Source organism: Mytilus galloprovincialis, chromosome 1 (assembly GCF_965363235.1).
Source record: "Mytilus galloprovincialis chromosome 1, xbMytGall1.hap1.1, whole genome shotgun sequence".
NCBI lineage: Eukaryota > Metazoa > Mollusca > Bivalvia > Mytilida > Mytilidae > Mytilus > Mytilus galloprovincialis.
Window position 1 is genome coordinate 47,882,953 of NC_134838.1, and position 8,087 is coordinate 47,891,039.

Here is an 8,087-nt window from a genome sequence, read left to right on the forward strand (position 1 = left end):
TTAGACCAGTTTTGAGACATTTTAACCCCCTTTTCGAAGGAAAATTAAGGTATTGATTAAACTTGTTCTTTTTAATTTGTATGAATTTCAAGATAAATTTATATGTCACAAAAATAAGTCACTTTTTCTGGCGATGATCCATTCATGCAACGAGCACACTTTGTGGTGTCCTGTGCTGTCGTTAATTCATGAGAGATGTCTGTTGTTATTCTGCAATTTACACGTTTTAATGTACAATTTACTATTATAGTATTTATTCATGTATTTCTCTGTGCTTAGTGTTACTGCATTTGTTTGCACTGTATTCCTGTCCCATAGTGTTGTCATTTTAACAATATTTTTTAACATTACCATATAAGCGAGATGTTGGCTAGCCATAAAACCAGGTTCAACCCACCTTTTTTTCTTAAAATGTCCTGTATTAAGTCAGGAATATGGCAGTTTCGTTTCTATGTAAGTTGGCTTTTGTTTTCGATGCAGTTCAGTTTTTCTGTTGTTAGTTTTGTTCAAATTTTGCTGAGAGTGATGGCTTTGATTCACTGAGTTCAATTCCAAATGACATCAATAGGATTATACAAGTGAGCATTAGATAATTATGAGGGAAAGATAAATTTGTTTGATTGGCAATGCCATGTAACTTCTAAAATAACATGCACTGACAACCAAATTTCTATCTATTCTAAGTATCAATTCAAGCATTACCAACTTTCATGGCTAAAATTGTTTGGCGGACTTTCCTGAAAAATGTTATAACAAATATTTACTAAGATCCTGGTTCCTGTCCTCAAAATGTTTCTACTGATAAAAGGGAGGTAACTGAATTTCACCTGCTCAACTGTTGCATAATTCCGTGAATTAGAATTGATTAAAGAGATGTGAAGTTTTGATTCTAATGGGGTTTCTTCAAATTTTCCAAAGATGAATGATATCAGTTTTGTGTAATAAAATCCTCCTACATTTTCCAACCCCGATCTTTGACACTTTACAGAATGATTGTACATAAATTGAAGTCGATGAGGACCTGGCTTTTAAAATATAAGAGCTTAAGGTGGCTCATGGGTACAAAAATTTCAGCAAAAAATTGAACCTTTATTTTTTCATTACAAATTTTATTTATTACATTATTAGTTACTACTTTATGATATGGTAAAAACATCAACCCAAAAAAATCGATTCGGTAAGGGCCCAGATGACTTTTAAAATGTTTATATTATTGAAAAAGCTCCAAATTATCTCTCTTTTGTGAAAAAATGTCATTTTTTGGCATTGAATTTGAAATATCTATTTTAACTCATTGGTGACCTATATTTTTTATTATTGTTTTCACATAAGCTGTACATAAACTAAATAATTGTAAAATTTAAGCGATTTCTGTAATTAGGTTATGTTTTTATTTCGATATTACCTCTATTTCTCCTATTAGTTCAACAGAAAAAAAGGACATTAACAAAAATGTATGCTTCTTCTGGAGGCAGATTGTGAGCTTAAATGAAGGGTGATCCCATGTTTTTATTTCATTTTTCTTTTAAGTATATGATAAAGTTCATTTATAAAAAAATATAGCAAAATCCTATATTAGAAAAAAAAATTTGATTTATACCCAGGAGCCCCCTTAATCATTTTTTTTTTAACTTAAAAGAGATGGAACACATGTACCAATTACGTTTTCATTGCAGATCGTTGGAACTTCATAGAAAGTTTGCAAACATATTAAAGGTATGCACCTTCCATTATGGCATTGTTTCAGATTCCCCCCAGTTTCCTTGCTATATATCTATGTATTTAGATGTTCAGTGAAGATTATTCTCCATTGCATAAAACAAATTCTTCACAACCCGTCCATTTTAGTGATCTATTATAACCAACAAAGCCAATGGCGATAGTAGGTCAAGCAACCTCTCCAACTCTGATTGTCCATCTGTCTGTCTTTCCGCCAAAACACATTTGAAAGGGAATACTTTTATATTTGGTCTGTATCTTGTTGACACTTCTGAGTTGGTGCAAGTTTTTACATCTGCCATGCAGCCATATTCTGTTTGCCAATTATTTAAAATTTTACAACAATCAATGTACAAGAAAAGTTTAAAGGGATTTTTTTATACTACCGATATAGGTCTTCACTTTAGTAATGTTGAGATTTAGCTTGTAAATGATTTTTGCATCAGATTTGCAACCACTCTGAGTTTCCTGATAGTTGGAAATTTCACAACACTCAATAAGAAAAGTTTCGTCAAACTATTATTGTTTTTGAAAGGGAATAGTCATTAATGCCTCAGTGTTTAAGCTAGGTTCACACTGCCGATCAGACCAACTCGATCAAGACAAATTAAGCGATCGGGAGACTGGTCTGTCTCAATCGACAAGAATGTTCGGGTTGGTCTACCTTGGTCGTCATCGATCTGACTTTCTACCCGAGAGTTTTTGACATGTCAAAATCATTCGAGTAAGGATCGAGAAGCCAGTCACTCGAGAAGAGATCGAGACTTCGTCGAGTAGCGGTCGAATTGATCGGGAAAGGACCGTGTAGAGATCGGGTTTGGTCGGAATACAAGTAGTTTACCGATCAGTACTCGATCATTTCGATCTTTGCTCGACTCATATCCGATCATTTCCCGATCAACGACAAACTGTAAGATATGTGGTCAAGATTAACTCGACCAATGTCCGATCGCTTCATGATCACTGCGACTTCTATATGCTTTTCATTCCAGACCAACTCGACCAATACCCGATCTCTATGCGACAATATTCGACCACTCTTCGATCTCTACTCGGCCATACACGAGTATACATGACTGTTACACGATTCTCTTAAAATGTGTGCAGCGCTGATTAACTCTCATTACTTTGTTTCAGCCAAAAATATATTGTTACTATTTATTTTTAACTGTACACAAATTCCTCCTTTTGCAAGGAGGTGAATAACAAACAGAAGTCTACATAAAAAACTAAAATCTTAGCAACATGAAACCCAATAAAACCTGGATGATCGCAGGTTTTTCGGAAGGAAAGTAGATTCTGCATTTTGGCCTCAGAGGATTTTTCAAATATGAAAGTTACTGTGCATTAAAATTCATTATTTAAAAACAGCTGATGAATTAAAGAGGGACGAACGATACCAGAAGGACAGTTAAACTCATAAATCGAAAATAAACTGACAACGCCATGGCTAAATATGAAAAAAGACGAACAGACAAACAATAGTACACATGACACAACATAGAAAACTAAAGAATAAGAAACACGAACCCCACAAGAAACTAGGGAGGATCTCAGATGCTCCGGAAGGATAAGCAAATCCTGCTCCACATGTGGCACCCGTCGTGTTGCTTATGTGATAACAAATCCGCTAAATAGTCTAATTCGGTAGGTCACATTCATGAAAGGGAAGGGGAATGTAGTTACGACGTAAGGAACATATTCGATATCATTTGTGAAAAGGTTATTCCATAACGGTCAACTAAATCGTGATGGCGTCCGTAAAATTTACGAAGGGATGATTTCAACTCCACCATTTGGAACTCTTGGTTTAATAGCTTCCTAATTGTGAGCAGCAACCCTCTATCAAGAAAATCATTATAGGAAATTCAAGCACGGGAATATCGTATCAATGTAGCCTTCAAAGTTAGTTTTTGAAAACATTAAAAATATTATATTTTTGCTGTTTAATGGGCTATTTTTGTTTGACTTTGTTTTTTCCGAATGTCCAAAAATTTTTGTAGTATAAAAAATAAGAAGATGTGGTATAGTTGCCAATGAGACAACTCTCCACAGGACACCAACTGACACAGAAATTAACAACTATATGTCACCGTACGGTGGAATGTTAACAAACACTTTTTTCATACGCTGTATTTGGCAAAACTTTTAGGAATTTTGGTCCTAAATGCTCTTCCACTTTGTACTTTATTTGGCCTTTTAAACATTTTTTTTATTCGAGCGTCACTGATGAGTCTGTTGTAGACGAAACGGGCGTCTGGCGTAAATATAAAATTTCATTCCTGGTATCTATGATGAGTTTATTGATACCATTAATTGTAGTCCATAGTGTAATATAAAAATATGGGATTTGTTTTTTGAGAAAGAAATAACAGATTGTTGAGTTTTGAGTTAAAATGTTCTTCATATGGTTGGCCATCAGACATACAGCCAGTGATTCCACATCTTACCCAAAAGGCCCCGATCAGTGCAGACAAGTGCATATATAATTAAAAAAACGAGGGGGAAAACAGAGCTGTTAAAAAATTTCTCTTAAATAATTGTTCCTATTTGGACAAAAATACAAGACTTTGTCTCATCTTATCATTTTGTGCACCAGTCCCGAGTTTCTTCTACGCAAAAAAAACAAAAATGTGTATTATATTAAGTGATACAGGATTTTAATCTTTGCAGATTTTTCTTCATGTCTTTTGTGTGGTCCTTTTTCATTATAGTGAAACTGGATTATCATGCAAAGATTTGCTTATGCTGATGTTTGAAAACATCAAAAAGAAGTCCATGATCATAGCGTTGTAATAACTTTAAATTTGTAACAATTCATTTCCTGTACATTTTCAAGGTAGAAAGTACAATAAAAAAAAGTTCAAAAGCCCCCAACAATATGAAACAAGTATATATAATAGGAAATTTGACACTTCCGTTGTCCCAGTTACTATGAACAAGGTCATATTATTACTACCGACCTTGTCATCGTTACCAATGAAAAACTAAAAGAGTTCTAAGTCAAGGGACCAACATATAGAATTCGCCAGTTCATTAACTGGAAAAAGAAATTCAGGTTACTGATGGATGCAGTTGAGGACTATGGTAGGACATGGATGAATCGCGAATCAGACGAACCAGAACTGGACACTTTGTCTGAATGGACCAAAGCTATTCGATCATGCATTCAAAAGTGCGTTCATATACTAATATGTACTATGAACACAAGGATTTCTTACCCATTCAAGAACCCGGAGGTTGTGAATGCTTTATACTCTTTGCATGACAAACATGTCGTTGTTCGAGCAGATATGGCCTCTATTAATAAAAAAAAAAACATTGTTTGCAATGTCTCAGAAAAAAACTTGATATAACCAGCAAAACTGGTAATCCTACATATTCTTTAACATCATTAACAAAGGATGAAATTTTACAAAATCCCAAATCTGTCCTTCTTTCATTTCGTATCCAACTCGGTTTTAATTTGTAACACGGATATGTATTCTCTCAAACATAATTACTTTTGAACAGCGGTATAATACTGTTGTCTTTCTTATTCATAATAACCAGCATAAGATACAAGTTTAATGTCATAAAATAATCAAGTGGTATATTTTCTCTATCCACATGTTTTAATATAAATATCGTAATGTTCAGGTGAAGTATGATATAAAAAAAAAAGCATCAATTATTTTCAATACATGAAGTTGTTAATCCTTGACCTCTTTGAATATAGTTCGAAACGAATAATCTAATATAAAAATGTTTTACGCTAAAACGTTACGATCTTCAATCCCATCTCCTTCCCACAAAAAAATGTAGCATAAACCTTCATGAGGAAATATCAGCTACATGTATTTTGCCATCCTTACACCATATTATCAGTTGTCCTTCTTTATTGATATGGAGAATTTCAGGATCCATTATGCCATGTTCTTTACCATAGTTTGCAACAAAGTCACCATCTGGTGTAAGAATATAAATAGAACGTGTGCTCTCATCTGTCACATATATTTGTCCCGACTCTGAAACTGCCATATCCATTGGTTCAAATTTGACATTTGAGTTAATACTATTATGTCCAGTGTAAGTCCATTTTGATTGAAAGTTAGAGCTTAGTCCTTGAACTACCTTTTTGGAACGTGAATGTGATATAATAAATTTACCATGTTGATTTGCTGCAATCTTGTCAACACATAAAATTGATTTTATTTGAAAACTCTTCTTCAATTTGCCTTTATCATAAAGCAATTTGACACCAGAAGATTTTGGCCTGGAATACCCTAATAATACTGTTCCTTCAGCAGTTGTGCACATACTTGTTAATTTCTTTTCAAGTAGAGTTGAATATTTGAAAAAGGTTACCATTTCTTTACTTTCATAAAATGACACAACTTTGTTCGGACATAAAAGTAAAATTATATTGTTCTCAATAACGTGCATGCCAAAAGACAAAAAGTCCAATCTACTACAATGTTTTTCAATATAGTTTGAATTATTGAGTTGAAAATACTGCAAAGACGTTTGTTCATCTCTTTTATTGACAGAATCAACTATTGCTATGTATGTACCATTACCGAAGCTTTCCAAGCATTTGATTGTTTTCAATGGAGTCTGAACACTTTGTATAATGGCTAGTCTCGACATTACCAATGATCCAAATGTACGAGACAAAACTAGAGTAGTTAAGACAACTGGGGATTTCAGGGACATATTTAATCCTTCAATATCCTTTGATGGCAATTCTGTTTCTATTGAAACCGATGTGTCAAGAACTAACTTTACATCATTTGAATGAAGCATTTTATCTATAAGGTTTGTGGTCTCCTTCAAGTAATCAACATTGTTTTGTAAAGTTTCCTTTGTTTTGGTTAAAGTGTCATTCTGAGGTTTAAACAACATATCACATTCACGATAGAGCACATCTGCTTCATGGGTAGCTTTTTCTTTTATCTCTTTCTCTCGTTGAATTATTTGTTGCTTTGCTTTGTTATAATTGTCATTTACTTTCTGACAACTTATTTCTATTTTCTTCAAGTTTGCAATAAAAAATGGCAAATCATCTTTCATTTTATTATTCAAACTTGTCAGTTCAGATATTTGTTCATTATAAACAGTCTCAAGTTTTAAAATTTGATGACCCTGATGTTTTCCTTCAAAAGCACAGAAAGTACACAATTCCTTTGAACAGCTTTTACAATATGCGATACATTTCTCTTTTTGGTGCATAGAGCATATGATATTTGCTAGTTCTAACTTTCGAACACTATCTTTTGCCTCCAAAGTTCCCATTTGTTTTAACATTATAACGTTGTGTTCTTCAGATCCTTTGATTTTCGCATGTCTCTTTGTTTTACAATTTTCACACAGAGTTAAATCACAGTTTATGCACTTCCATGCAATTGTTTCAATGGATAGATCACAAAACTCGCAGACAGCAAGATTTTGGGCCATTTAGAATTGTTGGTTTTCTAATAAAAAACAAACATACAACAATAACCTTATTTACCTTCAGTCATGCTATATTATATATTACTGATATCGTTTTATTTTAATATGATAAATTTCTATTGATAATAAGCTTAATAAGATATGAGGTACATACTTGTACCAAGTCCAAAAAAAATTAGTAATCTGCATGAAGACCATAACGATAGTAAAACATCTTTCTCGGTAATGAATCATTTAAAAAATCTAATAGTACTCTTAATACTTTCCTCTTGAAGAAGGAAAATATAATAAAAGATACATAAATATCATTTATCCTTATAATTTATACAGCAATTACAATTTATGATCAAATATATTTACAGTTTACTCTTACCTGGCCATTCAAATTGTTATCAGCTAAATACAAGTTTTGAGTTGTTGCTGAGTTCACATGGATTGATGTTTTCTTACTAATTGTTCATGTTCAATTTAAAAATCTTATTCAACCAATTGATTTCCCTTCCCACCTACATAAAGAGTGATTGTGACTGTCATTGGCGGTTACACAATGTCTTCCATTTATTTCATGTGTTCGATTTGGCACTTTACTTCTTTCGTATTCTTAAGAAAAATAACTTATCGAGATAAGTGAAAGAGAGATTTATATATGATACCAGAAAAAGGCTATTGAAAATCATCAGTCCAATAGTATCGGTAACGCCTCGTCATAATAAAAACGACAAAACCCCAACAATAACAAATATACAAAATTTAGTCCTGGTATCTATGATGAGTTTATTTACATCATCTAAAGATATCTTGATATCTTGCGTATATCTTAGACACCATTGTCAAGTAATCATATGCTGTTGACTGTAAAAAAAATTTACATAAAAGATCCATACATGATAAGTGTCCTTTCTGAAAATTTTAAAACTGATCTGATACATAGCTAT